The following is a 12,854-nucleotide window of genomic DNA, read 5'->3' on the forward strand; positions in this document are numbered from 1 at the left end:
CCAGCTTTGATTTTGTGTGTCTGTGAATGCCCTTGGTCCAAGAGATATCTTGTTGACCCAATGAAAAAAGAGACTCATCAGCATTAACATACCCTCTCACATAATTTTTGGATATACCAGACAACACCGAAAAATACACGTCTTTAAAAATCATTTTAAAGATTCAGAAAAGTGTGAATCTGAAAAAAAAAAGTCTTTTTTTTTTTTTGCTGCCTTCCAAAGCTTCTGTGCTTCTTTTCTTGGCTTCTCTTTCCTCATATTTATTTCATGGTATTGACTTTTCTTTTTTTTGTCTAAATAAAAAAAAAAGAGACACATACTCACTGGAGAGTTGGCCTCTCTCCCAAAACCACTGGAGGTCTCGTCTGAGATGCCTCGGCTCCATGTGATGTCAATCTGAGACCTTTCAGATGGCAGAGGAGGAGGATGAGGAGGAGGTCCAGATGAAGGGTGTACACTGAGGGGATTGACTTGTCATACACTCATGAGGCTTTCTGTTTATGTGCTAGAAGGGGGGACCCCCACCTCCAACCCCTACACCACCACCCCCTCCATTCTTCCTTTGTTTCGTTTTTTCAATTTGATCTGTCTCTCTGTTCACGGGCATCAAAAGACCCTACCCAACAAGATGAAGATGACTGAGGCTGAATTTACTGCCACTCCAACTGTTCCAGATGGTCAGCTGTGTGGAATTGATACCACAATTAGTTTTAAGTGAGGCTGGAGCACAATGAAGTAACTTCATGCCATCATATGAAATGTTAGAATGCCGTGGGACGTGTATCTTGACCTTAAACAGTTTGTGATTAAAATGGTTTGTGATTTTGTCGTATTATGACCTTTTATGACACAATAGAACACAATCTGACCCACATTTTTATGAGATGCCTGACATAAAAATGGCCATTAAAATGGGAAAATGCCCATCGTAAGTTGTTGGTCGTAAATGTCAGGTTATGGACTTCTAATGCCATTAACCCTACTCAGCTCTCCTCCTTTTCACAAAAATGGGTTTTATAGTCAAAAGGTGTGTAGTATTTGCACAAGTACACAAACAAAATGTAAAGGGTAAGTACTTTTCTGCAAATTCATTTATTTTCATTCCAGCCTTGTTTCACTAGGTAACTGATTGACATCTGCATCCTGTTCCAACATTACAACATTGTACATACACAATATTATTACCATCAAGGTGATAATATACAGGCATATACAGATAATATTACAGGCAATATATGGGCTAGCTTCCAAAAAGTTTAATTGTTGCTGATGCCCTGGTTTAAAAGAACTAGAGCCATCGCACAGATTGGTCTGCTGTGCTGCAGTGAGTACAGGCTGCAGGCCTCCACCATGCTATGCTCCTCACCTATGGACAGAAGCCAGGATTAAGAAGTGACCACTAGTCATCAAGTGAAGAGTTATTTTGAATAAAGGCCATGAGACTGCAGTCAGGACTCAAACCTATAATATACATTCTATAATTTATGGATCAACAAATAATCCAAATAAATGTAACAAATTCATTCATTCTAATCCTTCTTTAACTTGTGATGTTTTGAATTATTAAAATCTCAGGCTGCTCTTGCTCTGGAGTTGACACTTATTTTATTCCTCATTGCCTTTGGAACTGCCTCATTGCCAGTTGGAAACTGTGATAATTTCAAATTCATGACAATACACATTCATGATGAATACTCTCTCTCTCTCTCTACCTCTCTCTCATACCCACCTGCAGACACACTAAGTATTCATACGCTCATATCTCACAAATGCCAAACAATAAGCAGGATTACTTATGAAGCGTTCGGTCAAAAGGACCTGTTCGATATCTAAATAATTTTACTGAGTTGGAGAGAAGAGTGCTGTACAGTAGGTTTTCAATAAAATCACAAAAACAGGTGCTGCAGTTCAGGAGAAAATAAGCTCTGAATTATTACTAGGCTTTTCCTCAAGGTAGTGCAAGCTAATACTCAGCAGTAGAGAGCAGCAGACTCGCTGCTAGGACTGGCTAGGATGTAGTTGCTCCTTTGGCATTATTTATACCCGATCATGGCCAGAATAATCCTCAATTCATCTTCCATCAGGGTAGAGTAGCAGGGAGAAGGTAAACCACAATAACCAGCACAAATGACAGGCTACTCCCTGGACACTTCATTAGCTACACCTTTGCCTTCAGAGCTGCCTTAAAACTTGGTGGCACAGATTCAACATGGCGCTGGAAACATTCCTCACAGATTTTGGTCCAATGACATCACACACTTGCTGCAGATTAGTTGGCTGCACATTCACAATGTGTGGAGATCATTTGAGTACAGTGAACTCATTGCCATGTTCAAGAAACCAGATATAGGAACGTCACCTATTACCAGCCGTCCCCTAATTCCGACCTCTTACGTGTATGTGTCACTTAATATTCATTTCTACACAAACCAAGACGGCGGATTCCTAAAGAAACGCAAGCGCCCACACCATAATTGTATTTTAAGCAACACCAAAGAACTTTCCCTTTGTCGCACGTACGCTATTTGTTTATCCAACACCGGCTTTGCAAATAACAATGTCCACAGACGGTAGAATATGTTGCATGACTTATAAAAGTATGATGTATTGCGACATCAGATGCAAGTCAAATCTGTAGTTTCTTATGTCTCATTCCATCGAACTACAGATCTGCTACCCGATCTGGCAAACTTACATAGTGCGGTTTTAGCCGATCGAGGGCCGCGATGCGAATGCAGAATTGTCGTTCACCCTGTTACGAGTTTATGAACCACTGAAACAATTTTGGAAACATTGTTTTAAGGTACAAAAAACTCTTTGGTGTTGCTTTAAATTAGCTATGTACCAAAAATTACATTTTACCGTGACTCAAAGAGCTATAAACAGTGTTGTAAGGCTCGGTGTACAAATCCGCTTAGAGCTCCAGCGGAATTTTAATTTGCGACGAGAATTGTCGGTCTAACTGTTGACGTGCCGTGAGAAAGGTTGGAAATAAGCACCCAGCAGCACTAAACAGCGAGCGTGGTAAACAAAATCGGATATTTCAGGCAGTAAAACCCCTGGTAAGAACCAAACTAGATTTCGTTCAAATCTACACACCAATGGCTACTGAAAAATGTAAGGTTAATTTATCAAATGTTATTTTGAAGTATTAAAAAACATTGTTGTTTTAGAATTTTCAAATGAAAGGGTTGGTAATTGGTGCTTTTACGATAACCATCAGAAGACAGCTGCACTGTGAGTGTATATGTGGTGTACTGCAGTACAGGCAAGTGTAGCAAAGTTCAGACACCAAGGTGAAATTTTCAGTGAAAAGGGCACAAGCTCGTCATAAATATTGACTATTTCAGGTCAGTTTCAAATGGCTGGGCAATGCTGACCATGGGAAATGCTAATGCACTTCCATGATCTCTTTTAATGCAGCCCACCACATTGATATAAATTGCTGTGAAAAAAAAAGTTATCTGTGCAAAGTAACCGCTCAAAAAATAGCTTGTCTTCAGCCATTCTTTACGTAACCATGGAGGCAAGCATTTCAGATGGGCGAGTTACCTGTCTGACCCTGTGTCTCAGCCCTTTAAATAATTATATCCCCTTGAGGGAGTTTAATCTTGGCCTTTCATGTACTTGAGCTCCCCTGATAGTGTTTCATGGTGACAAATGAAATTCGCAAAGTGTGATGACAGCCATTCCCCCCCTAATATTTCTCTGGGAAGACATGTCTGACTAACGGCCCGTTCCAGAGGAAGAGAGCCAACAGCATTAATTAGGGGATAAAATTATCAAATTAGAGCAAGTAACGGAATTAAAACCCTGCATTACCGTGCCACCATCTGCCTATTAACAAGTGGGAGAAATAATGTGTCAATCATGCCGTTTAACTTCTGCAATAGTGTTTTCTAATCTAATAGAAGAATGGAAGAGACAGTTATGGCCTTATTACGATTATTAAAAATAACCAGAGTCATAATAAAGTATGCACAAAAATGGCAATTGATGTACTGCCTTTAAAATGAGTGCAGTATACCTTTTTATTAGCTTATTAAAAGCTACAGTACATGACTTCTGTCAATTATCTGGTATCAAACAAATTCCTCCAGTCTCTCTCTCTAAATTATTCTTTCTTTCGATTTATTTGCTTCTGTCTTTTACCACCCCCACCCTTTACTCACTCCAACATGAACATTGTATCGAGGCAAGCCGCATCGCTTGAATTCAGTCATGACCAAACTCCAATCGATCACGTTTAACCACTGGCATCCATCAGGCACCCCAGTCTCTGACAATCACACGGTATCTGCCATATCCATCATGGCTAACCAGGTGTATCAATCACACACAGCTGTGGTCACACAGCAAAAGCCCAGGAGGCAGGAGAAGTAAGTATATAATCTTCATGAAAAGGTCATTCGTTTGTCCACCGGCCAGTGTCTCAGCTGGGCGATTACTGAGAGCCGTAGAGCTCATAACCACCACAGGGGGGGAACTGAGCTCACAGTGACGGGTCTATCTTCCAAGCTTGCTCACATGTTCTTTTTATCACGTGAAGCTAAATGCAAAGCGAGCCTTTGAAACTTTTGTCCACATTAAAATATGATGAAACGATGACGAGGAGTGCTGCATTGACAGGCTGTGACAGAGTATTGCATCACTGTCCTGCTGGTCCCTGAGCTTGTCATTTGTCAGGTGGAATGCAGCCAGAGACAGTTCTCCACGTCAAAGGAGTAAAAATATAGACACCAGCCACAAGAGAATGTAAGCGTTTTCTTTTTCCCCAATTGTTAAATCCACTATGCAACTCGGCATAGTGTGTAAGAGCAACTGTGCTATTTAACTCAATACATGATATACAAGGCTTCCTAATAGAAATCTCAACAATCTGTTACCTCAGGAATGTTTAACATAAAAGTAATCAACTGGTTCAGTCCAGGCCTCCTGACAGAATTGATGATGTGAAAATGCACATGTAGGCCAATAGCTACAGCTACTGTATCATTATTATCATGAATCTCCCTCTTCTTTCTGACAGCTGACATTACCTCCCAGCGAGAAAATTATGTTCAGTCATTTAACCTGTGCAAATTAATATTCTACGCTCATGTGTCATATTGACCACACATACAGTACAGTTGTGGTGCTGACGTAAAACTCAATGTTCTATTGTTAATAGATTGTCACTCATGCATATGGCACTCCAGTGAATAATAGCTTTAGTGAAAACCTTTGCTACTCAACAACCTAAAACACAGAAGAACCCAGAAAGGTCCAACATATTTTAAAGCCTATTCCCATTATAGAAGCTGAGGTCTTTATGGCCTGATGATATGTTTGTGCCCTTATATTTTGGAAAACATAGCGAGATATAGGCACTATTCATACTGCTACGATTTAGTTCGACCAGACCTAACTGTAGTAAACAATGTCTAAACGTCTCTCTTTAGCACCCCCGCTGGCTAATGAGACCATGTTGCATTATCCCGGTTCTTTATGCGTGAAAACAGAGAGGGACTGAGTTTAAACAAAGTCCTTTTAGGCAAGTCCCTTCACTCGGCGGCCTTATTGCAACGCTTTTTGGGCACTCGTCGGGCATCCTATTCGGCAGAAATGCGCGTGCGCAAGGCTTCATGACACCAACCTTGTTCCAGCGGCAAGTTCACAACACATGATTGGCACGATGTCTTCACAACACACCTTATGATTGGCTCAATGTATTCACATGTAATTTTTTTCCGAGGAAGGGGTGTGATGTGTAGACAACGGCCATATTGGCGCTACAAACTAACCCCATGCATTTCTATGGAGGATTTTTTGAGTGCTGTGTCTCCACATTAGAAAGTCTCTGGTTTAAATAAATGGTTTGAATAGCAGCCTGCTTACTCAGCTTCATTAAGAAGAATATGTGTTATTTGTCCATCTAGATCATGAACAGTTCAAGACGACTATGGAGAAAGAAAACGACAAAAAATTGCAATGTCAATGAACCAGCTCTGACAATATGCCAAAAAATGTGAACTTGAAAAATTGTCTGTGAATTTAATTACCGCAGACTACATTTGCATACAGTGCAATACCCACTTTAGCTTACAAATTCAGAGTAAAACAAAAATAGATGGGGGACATTCAAGAAATAAAAAAGGCAGAATTTAAATAATGTGTTCACCATTGTGTAGATGACAGGAGATCAATATGAATATAGAGAATAATCATTGTCTGTTATGTGGTACTTCCACTTAAGCAATTACTGCATTCCAATAATGTTGTCTGTCTTAATTCCCTATTTGAGCGCATTTGATACCAACTAATTATGTGGTTTGTCTGTGACTCAGTAGCTTCGTGTTCAGTTCCTTAATTGATTATTGTACAGCTTTTAACCAAATTGAAACGGGGTAATCATAACACAAAATCCATTAAATGTCTCCAATTACTGATTGTTGGATGACAGAAGGTTTATAACAAGTGTCTCCCGCTGTATGTTTGATGGCCGAAGAAAGAAGAGTCATGTGAGAAGAAAAAAAAGAATCCCTTTATATCCTTAACTTTACAATCCCAACATCACATCTTCATGGTATAAACACATTATAATGCTAAGAATGATTTGCTCCAGTCTTGGGAAATCATCAGCTAACAAACATTGTGAGATGTGAGTCCACTTGAACCAGTGGTGTAGTCTACTTTTTGCTCAGTGGTTACCAAACTAGGGGTCGGGACTCGACCCCTCGGGACCAATATTAAGGGACAAAAATGTTTGTGGGGGTCGCAGATTTGCACTTACCTGCATGCGTGAGGGACAGCTGTGTGCTGTGTATCTCAAAGGCAATGGAACTCCATGTGGCACTTTGTACTCATCTCTCATAGAGCAAGGCCTAACAGAGTGATTGTTTTAAAGCAGCAGAACACCATCACATCTTGAGACAGGTTGTGTGTCTTCGACATGTCAATTTATTTCATAAATGAAAAATAAAACCAATAGTAAATAATCATCAAATACCCTCTCCAGCCCTTGAAGTTCCTGCTTGCTCCTGCTGGTCCACCATCTCAGTGTCAAGGTCCCCTCCAGCTCCCCTTGCACCTTGTTGTTGACTGCCACTGCCATCTAGAGAAAACAATGAACAACTCTGTTTCATATGAGTTCAGATGCAAAGCCCTCTAAAAGCTATGACAAAAATAGGCCAATTTTAAGCATTTTCATCTATGACAATCAAAAATGTTACTATCGAGTAGGCCTACAGCAAGTCAAGCCCAAACAAAATTAGATTAGCTGATTTTTAAATGTTGATCAATAGAAATATAGCCTGTTTTAACTCATTTAAACTCATTACATGCACTAAAGGTTTTTGCATCTGGCATTGTATTGCAGTAACAGTGTGGTAGATAAATGCAAAATCCCGTCTCTTAATATGTAGTAAGCAACACTGATATAGTTAAGAGTAGGGTCTTCAGGGGTTGGGAAGAGGGAGAAGGGTCCTAGTCAACCTAGTATGTTCTTTGTGGTACATTGTCTGTTTGTTTGTTTTTTTCTGTTTCGTTTTATCAAAATACAATATCCTTTTACATTTTATGAACACACTTGTAAACAAAAAAGAGCCTGAAATGTATCAATGAATGTATCTGTATTATAAATGCTCAATAAAATACATCAGATAAAAAAAAAAAACAGTGTGGTAGATAATGTTATTACCCATAAGTACAGATAATATATCTCTCCATCCATGCATACCATGGAGATAGCATGGTTCTGGCTAGTAAATAAAGTTCATGATAGATACTTAATCCAGACAGCCACAGTACACATCATGTAGACCGTTTACAGACAGACATGGCGATTAGGAGTTATTCCCAAAGAAGAATCCCAGATAAACAAACGTCCAGAAATTAAAACTAAGTAGGGTAGCGTGGATCAGAGTACGTTAGCTTGCTAGTATTGAGAGAAGAACGAAAGCTAGACTACAGCATGACTAGCCTGTGTTATTACTGTGTTATGTCCACACATTAAACAACCTAGAAGGGTAACTTGGTAGCAATACAAGTCTCATAAAAAGCGTGAATTATGTTTTTGACTCTTAGCAGCTACCTTCGGAAACGTCAGGTCGGGCAACCTTAAAAAAGTTCAGAAGGGCTTGCAGTCCTTTGCGCCTGGCCATCCTTGTCCCCAACTAAAAACCTGGAACGCTGCTGTGCTGCTGCTTTAACCTGGCAGCTCGGGGTCGGGGGGAAGGCTACCTAGCGAAATTCACTGGCATGTTTTCCTAAATATTGAAAAATGAATTTTAAGTGGGTATACTGAACATTTTAGGTGGGTATACTGAAATAACCAACATTTTGAGGTGAGTATACGGTGTATACCTGCGTTCTACATAGACTACACCACTGACTTTAACTGTTATCATGCATATTTTGTCTCTACATGCCAAGGAATTCTGTGGACTAGACTAAATGTCCAATTACATGCACATTGCTTGGTTGTCCAGTAGACAAAGTTTTGGATGTGAATGTGTTTCCTGATGTATACCAGGTGCCCTCTCCCCCTGCGCCCCTGGAGCTCCTAACTGAGGTGGCAAGGTGATAAAAGGTGTGGGTAATAGGCATTGTAAGGCCAGTGGGACTGGCAGGTGGAACCGCACAGGTCTCAGACTAACAGCTCCTACACACAGTTGCGTTCCGTCAATGCATGCCAGTGGGTGTTCCCGACGGTAGCTATGCAAATGACTTGAAGTAAAACCGTAATGTGATTGATTGGTGCCGTCCATAGATTGGCTTGATTGGCCGGTGCCGTCTGTCGGTGCAGCAACAGCTGAACTTCTCTGCGAGCGACGGGAGAAACGCGACGCGACGGACCCACAATTCAGTTTGGCAACGGATGACGTGAGCCCATGTAAAGTGAATGGGATGCGTCTCCAGCAATGCAATGCACGCAGCTGTGTGTAGGAGCCGTAACACAGATCAATGCAGAGGGCCACATGGAACACCCATTCCAACCTTCGGCAAATTTGTGATTTGCTCTGCAGGTCCGTCTGGCCAAGAGGCCACTGAAGCCCATTTCCAATGTCCCTAAAACACAGGCACGCAAATACAAATCACTAATCCGGCATGGACGTGTATTTCTTTGGAATTGAGTAAACTGCATTTATAACCTTTGTTTACAAGATTGCTACACTTCTGAAAAAAATTGGTAAAAGTTTAATGCACCAATTTAAATTTAATTTTGAGTTTTAAGTTATGCCCCTGCTAGAAGTTGTAAGTCAAAGAACCTTTTCCAGACCCATCCTCAATTGAGAAGGGTCTGGTGTCAGTGAGGCCCATTCCACACACTGGCAGGCTACAGATGCACAGAGGACAGCCTTGGCAGCAGTGTAACCCTTTTGCAATATCTGTTCAAACAATCATGTTCGACTCACTTCTCAACCCACATTGCAGATCTTTATGGACTCCTGAGCACAGCTGACATTTCCAGCATGATTTGCAACAGGATGTGGTCATAAATGTTACACTCTTTAAGTCGTAAAAAAAGGAGTGAAAAAAATCCAAGCTCTTTTAAGTATGGAAGTTCTATGCAATATATCTTGTGCTCACATCATGACAGGGACCGGACGGTTTTGTGCTGGGAAGTGACGGTGTGACTGTTAAAGTTGCAGTTGACTCTGAACGTAAAACATTGGTTGGGAGGGTCCACCATAAATATGATGAGATGAAATGCCACACTTGGCTGGAGTGATTGAGGCTGTTTAGGTGATTTCATTTACACAGGGCAGGGCAGCATCAAGGGGGTTTCGGGAGGGTGGGGTGCAGATTGAGTTGGGGTGGGGGAGAAACAGGAGCCTGACCTTTCTACAAAGCCACAGTGTCAGATTTAGGATGTTTTACGGCATGGGGCTCCATCCTGTGGGATCTGACCTTCCTCTGGTGATTGGTGGCTTGTCAGAGGGGCCAGATGAAATCAGCCTGAGTGACTGTCTCTGGGTTGACTCCCTTTATCCGGAAGGAGCACAGATGGTCCTGATACATAAATTAGTCAAATTACTGACTTAATAACGGGTGACAGAGACTTTTGAGCTGGGGGGAAGTTTAGGAGAACATGCAAGAGGCATCTGTCCAGTGAAGAGGAGAACACTTTGATTATTTGTTATTACGTCAGATCACAGTGATGGACACAATATCACAGTGAAATGTGTGCAAGACATTTTTATGGTAATATTTCACATTATGGTTCCCATTGTTAAATTGAAGATCAATACCAACATTTCAAGAGTAATGCAAGTCCACTGATCTGCACAACTGCACTTGTGGAGGTATAAAGTATCCATTTTACACATGGATGCCCAATATATTACCCCTTTGTTCAAAGGCAGTCAGAATATGACCACGGTAAAATGTGTGACCAGACCATGAAATACAATATGGCAAGACACAAAACAGACAACTGTCTTGGGTGGCTTGGGTCTTTTTTGTGACAATCATACATTTTGGTCTCTACCTATGGTCTGAAACTAGTGGCCCATGAGTTTTGTACAGCCCCTTGCTTATTTACATTTGTAAAGAGATTCAGCCTGCACATCAATCTTGCATTTTTTTTTCCTGTTAGCTTAAAGTGTATATGTTAGGTTAAAAAAACATTTTTGACAAATGAAGGGACATGAAGCAAGATAGTAGTGAAAAGTGATTTTTCTTGAAAAATCAACTTTAAATACAATAGAACAATATGTAAGGGATAATGTATAGAATGCCGGTCATTATGGGGAAAATAAGTCCCGACAGGGCGAACCGGACCCCGACGCGCCAGCGGAGGGGTCTTGTTTCGCCCTGAAGGGACTTATTTTCCCATGATGACCGGCGTTCTATACATTATCCCGCTTATTATACGGCTACTTGCCAAAACGAAAAAATAAACTCCATGATGTCTCTTTACACTTATTTGTTACCGTTTCGTCGTGGCTTTTGCTGAGAAACAAATAGTTCGGAACACACGCTGAACTTGAATCAAACATTCTTTAGAACACAGCTGATCAACCGTCTGCTTTCACTTTTGAATGAAGTTCCAAGCACAAACTCCGTTGCCATTGGCAGAAAGGCTAGGCAATCAAGGACATGGGTAGATAGATGGAGGAGAAATCAAAAATAATAAATAAAAAGTTCTATGGAGATATGCAAAAGTTGGAGAAAGTCAGATATGTGTGTGTGTGTGTGTGTGTGTGTGTGTTTTGACGTGTGATGAAATAAGAAAATAAATAAAAGGTCTGTAGCATAGGGAGAGGGATGTAAAAGTGCTAAAAGTCATGTAGGTGTGTGTGTGTGGGGGGGTCTTGAGTGCTGAGGAGTGAATGTGTGCAAAGTCAGTATAGTGTGAGTTCAGAGTTCGGATGGCCTGGGGATAAAAAGTCTCTCAGTTCTGGCTTTGTGACTACATAGGCGTCTTCTTGATTTCAGCGGTAGGAATAATCCATTGTTAGGATGAGAAGAGTCCTTCAGAATCTTTTGGGCTGTTAGGAGTACTCTTCTGGAATAGATATCTTGTAGAGCAGGGAGTTGAGTTCTTATAGTATGTTCAGCTGAGCGCACTACTCTCTGCAGAGTACTACAATCTCTAACTGTGGAGTTCCCATACCAGGTGATGATGCTACCAGTTAGAACACTCTCAACCGCTGAAGTGTAGAAGGCCTTCATGATGGATGTAGAAACTTTGAATTTCCTTAGCTGACGAAGGAAGTAGAGTCGTTGTCTGGACTTCTTTAGAACATATTGAGTGTTAACCCTCTAGGCGCCACAGTCGACTATAGTCGACAAGATGCGGTACTGAATAAAACGGCCGATTTAGTCAAATAGGGTGTCATATTTCGTTCGACTTCCACTCCACTAGATGGCAGACATGTCATACGTCATCCCCGAGTCGAAAAAAGGACACGCTTTAAACAAAACTTTCTAGCTACAGCGCATTGAATCAGTGCATGAAATACCGGAGCTAGTGTGCGTGTGAGCCACTTTGTCAGAGCGATATTGTCAGCGTCAGCGAGTATTTGCATTAGATTATCGTCTAATGGCATCAAAAAAGTTTACCTGAAATGAAGTGTTGGGTCTTCTATTCGCGGACCCTGATTCTGAAGGGGAATATCTGCCTTCAGAAAATGACGGTGATTCGTTTAGTGAGGCTTCAGACGTGTCCCTGCCTTGCAATGATGCAGCTGGACAAAGTGAGAGTTTACTCCATAGTTTAGCTTACACCAAGCACAAACGTTGAATCGTTTGCCCAATGTCACTGGTGGGAATAATGTTTCACGGGTTCGGAGTGTTCATCGGGAAGTTAGCAGGGTGTTAGTGGTGTGGCGAACGAGGCTGGAGGTAGCCTAATATCCATAGCGCTAGCTTCTGTCTTCTGAACGTGTACCTCTCCACAATCGCGGCGACAGTAACGTGGTGGAGCCTTTGTCTAATGCCACTGGGTATGTTAGACGAGGTCGAAGTGCTCATAGGACAGTTAGGGGGGAACGTAGTGGCAGTGTGGGGAGTCGCAATGAGAATGACAGTAGGCCTAGTCCGAGCTGCGCAAATGCTCTCCACTCGGCGCGCGCGAGGCAGATCTGGCCATGCTGCTCGCATGGTGGAGGTGGTGACACGCTCTCTCCCTCTCCCACACACACACACACACACACATTAGGTCATGCATAGTCTATCACAAGATGATGGGAATGCCGGCCCTGTATGGATAGGGATAGGGAGTCATTATCTCTACAGCAAAAGGCCTGCTACATAAAAAAACACAAAAAAGTCAGCCATTTAGTAATGATTTACACTGTTGATTTGCTATCTACTTCCCTGATCATTTAGGACATACAGTACACTATGTGTTCCTTTTTGTGTGTTCA

The 12,854-nt window shown here is 41.5% G+C and overlaps 1 long non-coding RNA gene across 2 annotated transcripts in view; it reads right to left on the bottom strand.

Annotated features, from left to right (window-relative positions):
• Positions 1–1,109: 1,109 nt before the first annotated feature.
• Positions 1,110–12,854, bottom strand: part of LOC121696254 — a 37,242-nt gene continuing 25,497 nt past the window's right edge. For both annotated transcript variants that reach the window (XR_006026270.1, XR_006026269.1), the window contains exons 5-6: positions 6,989–7,093; positions 1,110–1,366 (exon numbers count right to left, since the gene is read on the bottom strand). This is a non-coding gene — a long non-coding RNA (uncharacterized LOC121696254). The remainder of the gene's footprint in view (positions 1,367–6,988; positions 7,094–12,854) is intronic.

This window comes from Alosa sapidissima, chromosome 21 (assembly GCF_018492685.1).
Source record: "Alosa sapidissima isolate fAloSap1 chromosome 21, fAloSap1.pri, whole genome shotgun sequence".
Taxonomy (NCBI): domain Eukaryota; kingdom Metazoa; phylum Chordata; class Actinopteri; order Clupeiformes; family Clupeidae; genus Alosa; species Alosa sapidissima.